This window comes from Pteropus medius, unplaced genomic scaffold, assembly GCF_902729225.1.
Source record: "Pteropus medius unplaced genomic scaffold, Ma_sr-lr_union100, whole genome shotgun sequence".
Taxonomy (NCBI): domain Eukaryota; kingdom Metazoa; phylum Chordata; class Mammalia; order Chiroptera; family Pteropodidae; genus Pteropus; species Pteropus medius.
This window is the reverse complement of record NW_024342473.1, coordinates 19,064,933-19,081,066: the sequence shown is the minus strand read 5'-3', so window position 1 is coordinate 19,081,066 and position 16,134 is coordinate 19,064,933. Positions and strand designations below refer to the sequence as shown.

Here is a 16,134-nt window from a genome sequence, read left to right as displayed (position 1 = left end):
TCTAGAGCAGCTCAACCCCACTTCCTCCAAAAAGACTCTTGACCATTGCTGCCTCTCTTGGATTCTTAAGTAGCAGCCTCCCACTCTCCCACCACTATTCCTTTTAAACATTTATTTATGTATTGTGGTATAATTGATATGTAACATTAGTTTCAGGTATATATCATTATGATTTGATATTTGCATATATTATAAAATGACCACCACAATGGTCCACTTAGCATCCAATTACAAAGATTTTTTTTATTTTTTGTGATGAGAACTTTTAAGATCTACTCTTAGCAACTTTCAAATATGCAATATAGTATTAGTAACTACAGTCACCATACTGTACATTATATCCCCAGGACTTATTTATTTTAAAACTGGAAGTGTGTACCTTTTGACCCCCCTCCACCCATTTCTCCCACCCTCCACTTCCACCACTGGCAACCCCCAATCTGTTCTCTGCATCTATATGTGTTTTTTGAGTGTTTGTTTTTCAGATGCTACACATAAGTGAAATCATATGGTATTTGTCTTTCTCTGTCTGACTTATTTCACTTATGATAATGCCTCCAAAGTTCATCCATGGTGTTGCAAATAGCAAGATTTCCTTCTTTTTTTTATGGCCGAACAATATTACATTGTGTGTCTCTAGATATAGCTATCTCTTTCTCATATATGTACATATATATGTATATCTATAGATATATGTATATCACATCTTCTCTATCCATTCATCCATCGATGGACGCTGTGAATAAAAAAGGGGCCAAATACTAAACCTGACAAGCTCAGGGACACCTGCATGGCAGCTCTACAAACTCAGAGACTGAAAGTAACTACATAGGATGATCTGAACATAAAAATTCCTAACTAAAAGCAGGTCATGGCAGGTAGTCATGTCCTGGGCCTTTAGTTTCCTTGACAAAGGTCAATCTTTACCTTAAGTGAGCATGTCTATTGTCTTTTTGCATCTAAGATAAAATGCCTTTGAAATGTCAGAATAATCCTCTATTCCAACCTTCTCAGGGCACACTGACCACACAAGAGCACGAGACCATAGAGCCCCTCACTGTTTCCTTGTTCTCCGCATACCATCCCTATGTGCTGTAAATGTTAGGCATTAACTATCTGTACCCACCAATGTAAAAGTACAGGTCTCTCTGTTTTTCTTTTTAGCCAATCCCAGAGATTTCCCCAGCTTTGCTTTTTTTCCTGCCCCCTTAATCCACCACCAATGGATGTCATGTAACCCTCCTTAAACTCCTCCTTTGATTCTAATGTGTAAAATAAGCTGCAAAACTGCCATCCTCCAGAGCATTTTCTCAGTCCCTTAAGATTTAGTTCCTCACAGCTGTTGTCAGTTTGGCTCAAATAAACAATAGAATTCTCGACAGGTTTGGACATTTCTTACCTCGACAACACTTAGGTTGCTTCCATCTCTTGGGGGTGCACATATGTTTTCGAGTTAGTATCTTGTTTTCTTTGGATAAATACCCAAAAGTAGAATTGCTGGGTCATAAGTAGTTCTACTTTTAACTTTTTCAGGAATCTCCATGCTGTTTCTATAGTGGCTGCACCAATTTACATTCTTACCAACAGTGCACAAAGGTTCCCTTTTCTTCACATCTTCACCAGCACTTATTTCTTGTCTTTTTGGTAATAGCCATCCTAACAGGTGTGAGGTGATCTCTCACTGTGGTTTTTATTTTCATTTCCCTGATGATTAGTTATGTTGACCACCTTCTCATGTATTTTTTTGGCCATTTGTGTATTTTCTTTTAAAAAGATGTTCATTCCAGTTCTCTTCCCAATTTTAAATTGTATTTTTTTGACATTGAGCCTTATGAGTTCTTTATATGTTTGTACATTAACCACTTACCAGATATATGCTTTACAGATGTTTTCTCCTTTTCGCTATTACTTTTTAAAGTCTTTACATTATTTTGAATTATTGAATATTCAACCATATCATTCACTATGTCAGTAAACATTTACTTATTAAGTACAGGTTGTGTGAGAGTCTCAAACGTTTGTTCAGGCCATCTTTATAACCTGGTGGGCTAGGAATCTTACTCATTTCACAGATAAGGAAAGGACACGGTTTTCTGCTCAAGCTCTAACAGCAGGTCAGCAGCATCCTGCAGTTTCCTTTGGAATGGGCCTAAACCAGATCCCAGGAATCTGGCTTCTAATTACGGCCCCTACTGCCACCAGCTGTGTGGCCTTGGGTCCCTCCCTCACTCCCTCCCTCCCTGCCAAACAGGCACAGACTTTTAGTACTGCAAGTGGCGACTATAAACTTATATCTCTCCACCAGTGTCTAGACATAGTAGGTGCTCAATAAATATTTGTAGATTTGACTGTGGTAGCAGAAAAGTTATACCTTAAGTTTCTGATTCTTTGGGGAGTAAAAGGCTGCGCGGAAGGGTAAGAAAAACTGGGCCCAACGGCTGTGGGGGAGGGACCAGGGGTGGAGGGGTGCGAAATAGGTGAGGCTTCTGGGAGGCCGGGAATTTGGAATGGCCTAGGCTTGGAGAAGAAAAACACCCCGATGGCGGGAGTGGGGAGTGGGGGGTGGAGGTGGGGTGGGAGGACATTCCGATCTGGGGAAGGGTGAGGACAAAGCAGTGCTGGCCGGGGGAAGAGGCGCTGGCGGGAGGGGGAGGGTTGGAAGGGAGGAGAGGGAGCGCACGGGCCTGGCGAGGCCAAGTAGGGGTGGCGGAGGGGTGCGTGGGCAAACGCGTCCCCAGGGGCCGGTGACGGCGCGAGGGGACGCGGCAGGAGAGGGTGGCACAGCCCGCCCGAGACGGGGCGTCACGGCGCCTCACTGTCCCACCTTGGGCCATCCCAGCTTGGGCCGCAAGTTCGGCGGCCACTCCGGCGGGTCGCCCCCATTCCACCGGCCCCCTGCCCCTCCTCCCAGGAGGCGGGTGGGGGGCGTGGCCGGGCTGGCCCGGCCTCCTGGCGGTGCCGCGGCCCCTGCACTCGTCCGGCTCTGCGGGCTGCGGCGGTAGCGGGACCCGGAGGCGGCGGTGGTGGGTAAGTGAGCCCGGCGCCGGAGCGGGGCTGGGTGTGTGCGGGGACCTGGAGCGCCGAGATGTCGCCGAGGGCGGCGGGGCCCGGAGGGGCTCGGGCTCAGCTCAGCCCGCGCGTCCGCCCTCGGAGCACCTGGCAGCGCCCGCGTCAGGCTCGCGGGTCCTCCCGCTGGAAGGTGCGCTCCTGGTGCCCGCCCGCCGCGCCCTGCCGGGAAGACGCCAGGAACATATGGTGGGGATTGCGGGGGGGACTTGCTGCGGGGCCGGGGGTGGGAGGATGGTCTCCAGGACTTCCCTTTAGTGAAGAGGGATTGGCAGCCTTCGCACCCCTACCGCGACCCTCCGGCTCGAATGACAGCTAGGAAGGAACCACGGTTCCTTCGGGACCCAAACGGAGCACCTCAGTCTCTGTCCTACCCTGTTTTACTTAATTTCCCAGCGTGCTCGTCTACTCTAGACCATCCTTTGAAAAGAAAGGGCTTGTGGCCGCCCCTCTCTCCCTGGCCTTCGGGGTGCAGGCAGGTAGTCCTTGAACGCCCCCGCCTCACTTACAGCATGTGTCCTAGCTTTCCAAGGGACTTTTCCAAGTTGCATCACTGTTTGGCCTTTAGACAGGTGCTTGGATGTCATGTCGCAGTTAGTTACACAGGATTTTAAAAACTTTGTATATTTACTATGTGTGTACCCCCTCACCCCAGGGATGCAGCGTCTTTCCAACGCTACTCACAACGCGGTGTTCAGTCACGTTGGGAATTGTCTTGAGGCATTGGCTCTCAAACTTGGCTGTATATTTACAGAATTTTTAGAAGTACCGATGCCTAGGCCTACCGCTAGAGAGCCTGATTCAGCTGGGCTGGGGTGCAGCCTGAGCAATGGGATTTAAAAAGCCAGGTGATTCTAATGTGCCGCCACATTTGAAAACCTCTGCTTTGGGGTGTGCTCCCACAGCCACTTTTTGGACTCCTAGAGAAGATCAGCCCTAATACAGAACTCATCTCAGCCACTCTTTATAAATTTTTTTTTAGAAAAAGTTTCCTTCGTTGCTCACTGAAAGCACAATCCTGATCAGGCACTCTTGACTGCCTTCTGTAATCCACCTCCCCACCTGAAGAGCCTGGTCGTTGGAGCTTTCCAGCCTGAGACTGCAGAGGGTGCTTTTTTCCTGGCGTTCCTTTTGTTTCTACCTCTCTGTTTACAGTAAATATCGCCGGAGCACTTTTTGCCAAGGAGGTGGGAGTTTAGAAATTGAAGTCATGAAGTCAAGGTTATCATACAGGTTTGTCCTATTGAGAGAAATAGTGATAATTTGACTTGTCCTATTTGGAAAGGATTTCAAGTTAAAAGGAAGAAAAATACTTCAGGAATCCAGCAGCTTTTGGACACCCCCTGCCAAAAAATAATTTTGCATAACTGTGGGGAATTTTCCTTCAAAAAAGCAAGCTAACAAGATCCTTAAGGTTTTGTGGTTGATACTATGTTAATACCTGTGCATTTGTTGGGTAAGCTTCTTCCTGATGTGTGATTGAGCCCAGCAGGTGTAACGGTGAATATTTCTTATGATAGAATAATGGAGTTAGGGAATTAGTGCCTTACAGTAGCATAGCACATTTGAGGTAAGACTTTAGCCACTTGTCAAAAGATCTTAAAAATGATAGAGGAAGTCTATGGCCATGCTACCCTGAACAAGCTAGATCCCGTCTGATCTCAGAAGTTAAGCAGGGTTGGGCCTGGTTAGTACTTGGATGGGAGACCACCTACGAAGATCAAGTGCTGTAGGCATAAAAAAGAAAAAAATAAGGGATTGTAAGCTGACAAGGTCCTTGCAATCTGTGTTGTCAACCAAGGGTTGCCTCTCCTAAAAAAAAAAAGAAAGTTTAAAAATGATAGAGAAATAAGACTAAGGAAAAATTGAATATATATTTGATCATATGTATCTTATTAAGAAAGTATGTTTGCAGTGCCCATGTTATTGTGACAAGTCTCCTGGGATCTCAGTTAATTTACTTTGTACCTAAGTATGATGTTTGTATTAGATTCCTACCTAGATGTTGCTACCTGGCCACAAACCAGTGGACTTGATTTTTTTGGGTGCTTGCTTCTGTATTGCATTTTTTATTAGTAGTGGAGTGACATACTTTCAAGAGAATGCCCTCCAGAAGTAGAGGAACATTTGCGTTCATTTCTAGCTCTGAACATGAGTCAAAAGAACATTCATTTTGAAAAATAAAAAGTTGTGGAATTTTTACCCAGTTGGTTTTTCTCTTTTTCCCACCTTCCACTACCATGCCCTGCTCCCGTCGCTGTATTCAATTGCTGGAAGTGGGGCCACCGTAGGAGCCCTCTTAATTGTATTGGCTTGAGAATGGAGGTTATGTGGAGTGCATGGTCTCACAGGGTGGCCCCAGAGCCGAATCCTCAACCTTTGGGGAGCCATACCATATGGAAAGTGTTTTCCTACTGTTGGTTTTTTTGTTTGTTTAGTTTTTTTTTTTTTTTTTTTGGACTAGGCCAACAGAATGAAGCCATGTTACTAAATGGCTTGTTAATTTGTTAATCTTGTCTGTATTTTATGGGAAAATGTTTACTTGAGGATGTTATTGAACTCTTGGTGTCTGAAAAGTTCCACCTGAACAGCAAAAGTTATGCTGTGAATATAATAGTACATTTTGGAAAGAAAGGAAGGAAGGAAGGAAAAATGTATGTAAATATGAACCTAAAAAGATTTACTGGAACATTTCTCACTTTGCAGTAGCAGCTCTACTATTCCAAAGTGATTAGAAGAAAGTGAAGAAAAATAAGAATAATTTGTGAGGGGCTTCTTTGTTTAGAGAAAGGATGATCTTTGATTTGCGTGAAGAATAGATTGCCCTATTGGCTTCCTTTTTTCTTTTTTTCTTCCCCCTTCAAGTAGGGACAGTTAATTTCCTTGTGCCAATAGGGTGAGGGGTGATTAAAGAAATTTAATGGCCTCCTTAACTCCCTTTCTCCCTGAATCCCATTTATTTAAGAGATGCTATTGACCTTTTTAAAAAACACAGCTGATCTTGAACTTTTCCTTTCTTTTTCTCCTCTGATCCTGGCACTAAAGGGCAGCGAAATGGCTGAGAGGTTGGCATCACAGGAGAAAACAAAGTTCAAGGGGAATTGAAAATTAGCTTATTTTCCCTGAATGACCAAGCACTTACTTCATTCTGTCACGTGACATAGCTGTTCTCAAGAAACAAGTTATGACATGAAAACTCTGAAAATGGGAAAAAAAAAAAGGATTTGATGGAAAAAGCACCAAGGCCGACCGGCTTTTACGTAGGGGAAGCTTACGTAGGGGAAGCCCCAGTTCAGCCTCCTCCTCGTGCCCTGCCCTTAGTCCTTCAAACCACTATCCCTGGGAGGAAGAGTGCTTCATCTCAAATTCACACCACATTCTTGTTTGTTTTTGTTGTTTCATTCCTTTACTCACTCATTTAGCAAATTCTTATAAAGGCCCCACTCCTGGAAAAGCTCTGTATGCCGCACTGAGTTCTCGGTTAACAGGGTTCAGTCTGTGACTTAAGGAGCTTACAGCCTGTGGAAGTATAAACCGTGGGTTACAGTAAGTTGGGAACTCTTAGAATTATGATGGGCACAGAGAACTGTGTGCGTTGGCGGGGAATGAGGGGGTGGGGTGGAGTAGAGTGGAGTGGAGTGGAGTGGGGGAGGTCAGGTGTCACCTGGATAGATACCTACTCAGTTCATTGGCACGAGAAAAGCTTTACTCCAATTTAAATTAGAATTTCTTTTATTAGGTCCCTGCACCATGTTTTAAATGACTGATTTGAGATACTTCTCTGCCAGAAGAGAGGGAAGCACAGATCATGCAGAGAAATGGGGAGTGAAGAAAGGAGGCCAGATTCGGGCAGGTACATATTGCTCAAGGAGTATGTACTTAACCAAGTTGTGCAAGGGTGTCACCTGGGGCTGGGAAGCTGGTGGAGAATGTGGCTGGACCCATTTTTGGCATGTTGGTAACTGGCAAAATAAACTTAGTAGTGGCTACCTCTGCACCAGAGCTGGGAGGAGAGCACGAAGTGCCACGTTAAAGCAGCAGCTCTTGTACTTTTAGTGCAGGTGATTTGGTCTGTGTCTATGACTCCAGTGTGAGGACATTCGTTCTTTATCATACGGTTGTCATTTTGGCTCAGGTGTCTTTGGACGACGGTTGTCATTTTGGCTCAGGTGTCCTTGGAAGGACTAAAAACTGGGCTTCATACTGTACTTCCCTTGGGAAGGTGGTTTCCAAATACCTGACCTACAGGGCTAATAACCCCAGGGTTGTAAGAATAGTTCCCATTTGTTTATCGACCTCCTTTCAAGTGCCAGGTAGTGTGTTCAGCACTTGTCCTTCATTCTCTGAATCCACATGTTCCTGAGAGGCAGGTGGCAGTGGCTTCACTTTATACATGAGGAAACCGAGGCCCAAAGAGGATCTTGTGGCAGCTCACAGTGCTCAGAAGAAGTGGCAGAGCTGAGGGTTGAAGAGTGCTCGGGTCTGTTTGAATACAAAGCTAAGTTCTTTCCACTGCTCCTTGCTCCTGGTAAGCAGAGCTGATTAAGAAATTGAATTTTCACTGCCTTGTTTTTCTAACATCACAGTCTTTTAGGTCTGGATTGACTTACTGTTTTCCTCTGCTAGACGATGTGTAATATTAAACTGAAGATCACTGCGGGCTTGTCATCCCAAGGGAAATTTTGTGAAATCTTACTTTTTTTTTTTTAACAGCGTAGATTGGGCTGTTCAGAAAGGCTCTGAATGCATTCCAAATCTTAGAGAGACATTATCTCCACATTTCTTCAAGCTCAGCAAACTTCTGAATTTCTGTAGATAATTGGTTGCTGGGTGAGTGATTAACAACAAAATTCAATGTTGAACATGGTGGAGCAAAATGAAGCCGTGCACGTTCAATTCCTATTTATGTGGTACTTGCGACAAAAACAAAACTTTGCTGCATAGTAATTACCTCGAGCTCTTAAAATTACAGGTAGGAAGGGCTTAGAGGCAGAATGGAACTATAATTAGTAAAGATGAGTTTAAGACAGGGTTACTGAATGTGCGTTCATTACTGCAGTGGGTTCTGGCTCAATGTTTCAACCTGAGGAAGGTCAGCTCTTGGGAACATTTCCAGGGGACTCTGGAGGGTCGTCATGGAGTTAAGAGTGTTTAGATTTAGAGCACAGGGTATTTGTCATGAACGTGGACTATTTCTGCTGGCTTCTTAGTTTATAGGGTGGATTTTATTCCCAGCCACCCAATCACAGTGATCTCTGCTTGGCTTAGGTAAAGTCCATAATGGTTCAGGCTGTTGCTTTGTAGTTTTTTTTTTTTTGTTTTTTTGTTTTTAGGTCTATAAAGGCCCTTTATTATTAATAATCGTTTACTGTTGCTTATCTCTTTGCTAGAGAATTGAGGCAAAATGACCAAGATTTTCTAGTTTTGGCTTCAATGATTCCCTTAGTTTTTCCTCTGACTTCCCCTGGCTTTCTCTCCTTGTATTTTATTGCATTTGAAACAGGAACTCTGTTTTCCCTTGAAAATTTATAGTCCATTCAGGGAAGAGGACCTGCCGTGACCATGACTCCTCCCGTGGATCCTGTGATCCTGTGATAGCAATGGTGATAGTCCCATTTTCCAGGTGAGGATCTGGTAAGGTTTGGAGTTCGTACTATGTGGGAGTTTGGGGATTCCAGCTCAGTTTCAGACTCTAAATAGTTGCCTTCTTTTGATTTTATTACAAAGGAAAAAGAAATGGCCCTGTTTTCAAATTCATAATATATCCTATGAACTAATCTATATCTTTGAGCTTCATGGTAGCTATACTAATAACTTTTTTAAAAAAAGATCTGCTTCATTAATTTTGCCTATGCGATTTTCTTATTAGAAACAGTGACTTACTCAGAATTACAGCTGAAAAGTTGATTAGCCTCTCTCCTTGCCCTAATCAAATATCAAAAACCTGGAAAGTTTACTGAGAGTGGTGATTACTGTGAAAGCTTTAGGAGTTGGAGAGGAACTGATAGAGAAAGAATGAAGAGAGAGATAAGAGAATAGTTTGCAAAGGGACTGCAGGGCGGAGTTTACCAAAACTTAAGATTTCTTTTACTTGCGAGTTTCAGGTCTGGGGCTTGAGCACTTTGTTCCAGACAGAGCCAGACCTGCTCAGCCCTAATTGTCTCTGCCGCCCTGGGCCACTTGTAAGCTTTTTTTCTTCTTTTTTATTTTTAGGTGGGGGGTGTAGGGTGGGAGAGAGGAAGTAGGGGAGTTGGGGGGTAGGTTTAGAGCTACTGGTTACACTGGTCTGCTCAGGGCATGAGCACCTGGCACTACAGTTCCAGGTACCTGCAATGAGTCCAACTTCCTGGGTGCGAAGCCCCTGGGTGGGCAAGAGAGAGAGAAAGACACTTGCAAATGCTCCGAGAGCATTTACTTCCAGCCCTGTCCGAGAATTTTTAACATAGCAACTCTGTGGGATAGGTACTATCTTAAACTCATTTTACGGGTGAGGGAAACAAGGCCATGAGGAACGGGGTAACTTATCAAGTTGAGCAGCTACCCAGTGGTGGGATCCAGAGTTCAAACTTGTCTGGCCCTGAGCTGTGCTATTAACAACTTAAGATGGCCTCAACAGAGCTCTGGTTGGTGCACCCGCTATTCATTCACTTCCTCAATTCACCCACTCATTCATTTCTTCAAGAAATTATTGACTGCTTGTCTATGCCTTTATCTCAGCAATTAGAACACCATTAGTGCCCTGTGTCTCACGTTTGAACTCCCACAAACCTATAAATCTGTAAAGAGGTTAGATCTCTCCACTGACCTTGTATTCCTGTCTAGCAGAAAATAGGTGCTCAATAAAGTCTTAGGGAAAGACGGAAGTCAGCCAGCCTTTTGAGACTTGACATCTTTGTATTTCATACATCTTTCTCTCTCTGGCAGCCATAGTGATTTCTAAACAAAAACAGACGAGCACTGAGAAGGGTGAGAGTGTTGGGGGAATGTTTCACAACAATAATTAGAGAATTCTTGATAAATGCGTGTTTTAAAAAATGTATTTCGAGTTCTCATGGCCAGCGATCTTTTGTGTGTATTTGTGTTTAAAGCATTTATCATTCAAAGGGCATGCATACCCCCCAGCTTGCAGATTATTTCGTGAGTAAAAGAGGCCTTTCAGACTTCCAGGCACTATTGGGACTGTTCTTGCTAGCAGAGTGTGTTTTCTTAGGAGTTGAGGACCAAATATCTGTAGGGTTCAAACCCACCATCCATTTTCCTAGGGCAAGGCACGGTTTGACATAAAAGTACATGAGCTGGTAGAAAATAGTAGTTCTCTCTCTTGTGCTCTCATTCCTTCTTCACACTGGGGAGGGGGGTAAGAGATTAGGGTCTCACCAACTTGGATTGGGCCCCACTGGGGGACATTTGGCAATATCTAGAGACATTCTTGGTTGTCATAACTGAGAGTGGTGGTGGCCAGTGCCATCTAGTCAGTAGAGGCCAGGGTGCTGCTATTTGCCTAACAGCGGTGCCCAACCTTTTTGGCACCAGGGGCCAGTGTTCCTATGAAAATTTAATGGCTGATGATCTGAAGTGGAGCTGAGGCAGTGATGCCAGCGCTGGTGAGTGGCTGCAAATACAGATGAAGCTTCACTCACTGGTCTGCCTCTCACCGCCTGCTGTGCAGCCTGGTTCCTAACAGGCTATAGACTGGTACTGGTAGGTGGCTCGGGGTTTTGGGACCTCTGCCTTACAGTGCACAGGACAGCCCCCACAACAAAGAATTATCCAGCTGAGATGTCAGCAGTGCTGAGTCTGAGAGCCCTAGCAGGGTGGAACCTCTGACAGCAATGGTTGTTTTCAACATCTCCCCTCTAAGGGAGCTGTTGGCTAGCGACTAAGAGCCCTGCTTTCTTAAGTAGGGAGGAGAGAATGGAATTTAACCTTTTATTGATGCTTCCGGGTTACCCTACAGGTGCTCCTCAAGTGGAAGAGAATTACTTTCCTCTCCCTTAAGTGCTCCTTCACTTCATTTGCAATTGCTCGAATCTTTTTATATATAAATAATACGTATAAATAACTTATACGTTAAAGAAATCCCTTAACGTCTCAGGGAAGTTAAGCCTGGCTCTTAATGAACACAGCAGAGTGAGACCCTGGAGTAGAAGCCAGGTGCTAGCACCCACCTGTGGCCCATTACAGACCTCGTGGGGCTTCTTTTCTAGGTAAAAAGACAGGTAATCACATCACCCTCCTAGCCTATCACATTGTTTCAGGACAAAAATACAGATGAGCTGCACACGTGAAGATAGTGCTACACATGTGAAGGTATAGTATGATTCCTAAGGCCTGCTTTTTGAACATGTTTTTTCAGAGAAGACTGTTCATGAGTAGCCACTCAATAAATGCCACTAAACAAGGATTAGTGCTCAATAGCTAAAGGATATCTGGGTCGCGGGCAAAGTGGTAAACTAGGCCCAGGAAACATACCTGCCGCAGAGAGCGTGGTTTGGAGGCCGTGCAGCCCATGGTTGAGATCATGAGTGCGGGTGCGAGCGACCTGGTCACCCTACTTCCTGTCATCCTTCGGCTTTTCCTTTCTTTGTGTGTGACCTTGGGCAAGCTCCTCAACCTCCTTGCACCTTAGTTTTCCCACCTGTAAAATGAGGCTAATGGTAACAACACTACCCACCTGACAACAGGTGTGGGGAGGGAGAAGTGACATGTCTTTGAGAAGTGCATGGTGCACGTAGAAAGCTTAGCTTAATCAAGGAGTTGTTAGTAAAATATTATTTAGTATTTTGGCCAATAGCATGTATATTTTTACTCAGTTGAGGAAGGCATTGCTCCTGGGTTAGTAGCTGGAAAAGGAATTTTCTAGGGCTCTTGGTATTATTTCTTATTTTATTGTGGTTAAAATACGCAAAATATAAAATTGACCAATTTAACCAATGTAAAGTATACAGTTTGGTGGCATTAAGTACATTCATAGCATCATGCAACCATCACCACTATTTAATTCCATAACTTTTCATCACCCCAAAGGAAGCTCTGTAGCCATTAAACAGTCGCTTTTCATTCTTCCTTCCCTCCAGGCCCTGACGACCACTGGTCTACTTTTGGTCTGTGGCATTGGTCGTTCTGGATATTTTCTATAAAATGGAATCTTACAACATACGGCCTTTTGTGTCTGGCTTCTTTCACTTAGTGTAATGTTTTCCAGGTTCATGTATGTATCATAGTAAGTATCAGCACTTCATTCCTTTTTACCTGATGTCTTTGTAGAGCAACCCTAAACCTTTTTCATCAGGCCTGTTCTCCCATGTTATGTCTTTCTTCATTTATTTTGGTCCTTTTTGGCCAGCCTTATTTTTTCCACTTCTCCCATCCAGTGATTCTAATGACCCTTGAAATGAATATTGGAATGAAGCTCTCAAGCCAGGTTCTTGGTACTGCCTTGGAGTAGGTCTTATTAAGTGTTTTGTTTCTGCTGAAGAATTAGCAGCAGGAGCACACATAGCAGCCTTGAGTTGTGCTTCATATCCCCAGGACAGCGTGGCAGGTTTTAAAAACAAGTGTCTGGAAAACACCTACCAGGTTCCTTTTATTTCTCAGTCTAAAAGCTTTCCACAATGAGAAGTGGCCCTCAATTAAGTCGTTTAATAAAAAGCTCTCTCTGTTTTAAAGCATTCTTGGGAAGTGTTTACATTTAATGCCACTGCGGGCTTCTAAATGAAGAGCTGTGGAGTGAGTGATCCTTAACCTGTGACTTTAATAATATCCTTTGCTTAGATTTCCAGGTGGAGGCCTGGGCCAGATTTGCAGCTTGTCAGTGACCCAGACAATCTTAACTTTATCCTACCCCTCCTCCAACCACTATTGGTAGAAGATTTAGAGAGGCCTGGAGATATAAAACTAGCTCTTTGGAGAGAGTCGAGACTGAAAGGGGGTGATGTGCTCCCTCCTAACACCTCCCCCTTTTCAGACTTTAGTAACAAGGTTGCGGGGGGAGTTCAATAAGAAATGATTAAAGCATTTCGGAGAGCAGCTTAGGGCTTCTGAGATCCTGAGTTTTTCCGGTGGGTGAGGCTTGAGGTTTCAGCCAGGATTCAGGAGCTTTATAGCTGAGGAGGCTCTACTTTTTGCTCTGATTTTGGGGAGGTGAGTAGGCCCCACCAAGAGGAAGCAGGATGTTGGCAGCTCTATGGGGCTTACGGAAGTCCCTTCGAGGAAACTCCAGGGAAAAGCCATGTCTTGAAATAAAAGATGCTGTAGAATGGTCTTCCCTCTGTGCTTCCCTGGGGATCTTCATTGCGTGGCCAAAGACAGGAAGCTAGGGAAGGAAACCCGGAATCTCTGGCTGGGTTGGGATTGACAGAGAGGCTTCAGGGCCTGGCTGTTACCAGGTCCAAATCCTGGCTCCCTGAAGAGGCAACAGTTAGTTCATTAGCACTCTCATCTTGTATTATATGAGTTAATGTTGTCTGAAGTGCTTAAAACAAAGTTTTCATAGGAAGGTGTATATGTGTGTGTTATTATTCTGACACTTCGCTTTTGCAGATTCCCAGCTAGAATCATTAGAAATGCTCCTTGTTTTCAGAGCTAATCCACGTCTACATCCAGCTGGCTTGGAAGAGGGTTATATCACTGGACTCTTAAAAAAAAACATGACATGCAGATGGAGAAATCATGCTTGATGAATCTATTAATGTTCTCTGAGGGAGAAAATAAATGTGGGAAAGAGAGCAAACCAGTGGATATAGTTTATTTAGACTTTCAAAAGGCCTTTGAAAAGACTTCATGCCAAAGGTTATTAAATGTATGAGCCTCCCACAACTCTGTGTGGAGGTAAACGTAAGAAGGAATATGGCCAAAACCTGTCTTCTGAATTACCTTTAAAAGTTCTTACTGTCTTTTAAAAAAATCTAGTGCCTGTCTTTTAAGTAAATAGTACATTTGTAGAAGGAAGTAAATTTCACCATCAATAAATATCAGAATCACCTCACTTCAATGCATAAATACTGAATTTCATCCCTTCTGTGATTTGACTCAGGACAATAAATGAATGAATGAAATGAATTTAGAAGCTTTGTCAACACAGAACCCTTTCCCCCAGTGGGATTTAGAAGGCTTGGAGTTTTGCTAGACTTAAAAAAAACACATGCAGGAGTTAGTTGCCTTTGTATTTTTCATTATGCTTAGCTCCCTGTGGTCCTAGCATAGTGCTTCATGTGTGGGAGTGTCTGTATGTGTTTAAACAATAAATGAATTAAGATCTTAAGCGCAAATATTTTATTATTGCATGTCTATTACATGCCAGGCAAACTTACTATTATATTTGCTCTTACAATGGATGATTGTATTAGTTTTTGCTGCATAATATTGCTGGGTAACAAACAGTCCCAGATCTCAGTGACTCATAACCACAAATATTTATGTTCCCACTTGCTTGTCTGTTGTTTGGGTATGGTTTGCTTGACCTAGGCTGGCCTTAGCTGGCCCAGGCTGGACTATAGTCTTCCATTTGGCCTCAGGTTTCTTCCCTATGAGCTTATTCTGAGGCCTAGGCTGAAGGGGCTGCAGTTACCTAGGGCATGCTTGTTTCGTGGCAGATCACAGCATAAGAGGGCAAATGGAAATGCACGATGCCTCTTAAGGTTTTGGCTCATAAGTGCTACTCTGACATTCCATTGGCCAACACAAGTCACATGGCCAAGCCCAGTATCAGTGGGGTGAGGAAGTATATTCTGGCTATTCTAGAGAGAGATCCTGCAAAGTCACATGGCAAAGAAGGTGGATATACAACCACATTATAGGGGAGTGAGGGACTCGCCTATATGGGAACAGTGCTTTAATCCACCACAGTTGCAGAGAATGAGTGAGAGGGAAGAGGGAAATGTGGGCGAAACCAGTCTTTTGGGAGCTTGCTAAACCTAGAACAGCTGCGTGAAGAATACATGTTTGATTCAGGTACCAGCCTAGGCCCTGGTAGGACTATAAATTAGCCTGGCACGCTCTGACTCTTGGCTGGCTGAATGTCACTGTGTATTTATTCACTGTGTAGTGGTTCTGGGGGTTCTATTCATCTGTGGGAAGAGCAGAGTGATGGGCTGGATTTTCTTCTGGTCCTCAAGCATAAGCTGACATGCTGCCCACCGTGGAGGCAGGAGCGTGACAGAGAGAGCAAAGAGGACAAAGAAGGCCAAAGTATCCAGGGAGGCCAGGGGCTTGGCTTTACCCTTTGCATGGTTACCTCTTGGCATAGGTCTATGAGAAGTCAGTGATAGTGTTTCATCAGGGCGATCATACATTCCGTCCTCATTTATATAAGGAGCCTGGGCCTCAGTTTCCATCGTCCTCCTTTTACATCTGAAGAAACAGGCCTTGGGAAGTTAGATGACTTCTCTTCAGCCACCTACCCATTGTATAAGTGGCAGATCCAAACTAAGTCATCCAATTGTCAGTCTAGGGCTTGTCCTTCCACACCCAGGCAGAGTTGTGACTGCTATATCCCAGCCCTGTGATGATGGCATCTTCTTTCCTGAAGGAGCCAAGTGAGCCTTGTACCTCGGGGCAATGCTTCAGGAGAAGTAGAGTGAAATGTTGGCCAAGGGTAAGCAGCCTTTGTATTGCCTTTTCTGAAGTGTGCCCCCCACCCTTTGTTTTTTTAGTGAAGAGCTGCTATACTCTCCAAGGAAGAAAAGGGTTTGGCCATTAAGGGAAGATGCACTGAGAATAGATGGGGCCTTAAACCCTCTGAGGCTGAAGGTGTGAGGAGACAGACACTCTCACATGTGCCGTGGATGCAATTATAAATCCAGTGGACTTCTTTTGGAAGAGCAGTTTGGCAGTGGGGGATATTTCACCTACAAGAAAACAAAACTCAATTAAAAGTGCTTTAAATATAAGAACATTTATTATCTCATGGAAACCAGGAGTCCCAAGTTCGGGTAGTTTTGGGGTTAATGGAAAACCAGGTGCATTTCCTCTTTCCTCTTTGCCAGACTCAGTGTTCGACAGTAGTCCTCAAGCTTGTCTCCTCATGGTCTCTACGTGGCTGTAGCTGCTCCTACCTGTATCCTCATC

General features: G+C 44.3%; 1 protein-coding gene and 1 pseudogene across 2 annotated transcripts in view; both read left to right on the top strand.

Moving 5' to 3' along the window:
- The first annotated feature begins 2,825 nt into the window (after positions 1–2,825).
- Positions 2,826–16,134, top strand: part of CGNL1 (cingulin like 1) — a 144,260-nt gene continuing 130,951 nt past the window's right edge. The window contains exons 1-2 of one of the 2 annotated variants that reach the window (XM_039865488.1): positions 2,826–3,027; positions 6,806–6,919. The gene's annotated coding sequence lies outside the window, so the exon portion shown is untranslated. The remainder of the gene's footprint in view (positions 3,028–6,805; positions 6,920–16,134) is intronic. The other variant, XM_039865487.1, reaches the window with a different exon arrangement.
- Positions 4,684–4,802, top strand: LOC120604797 (uncharacterized; annotated as a pseudogene).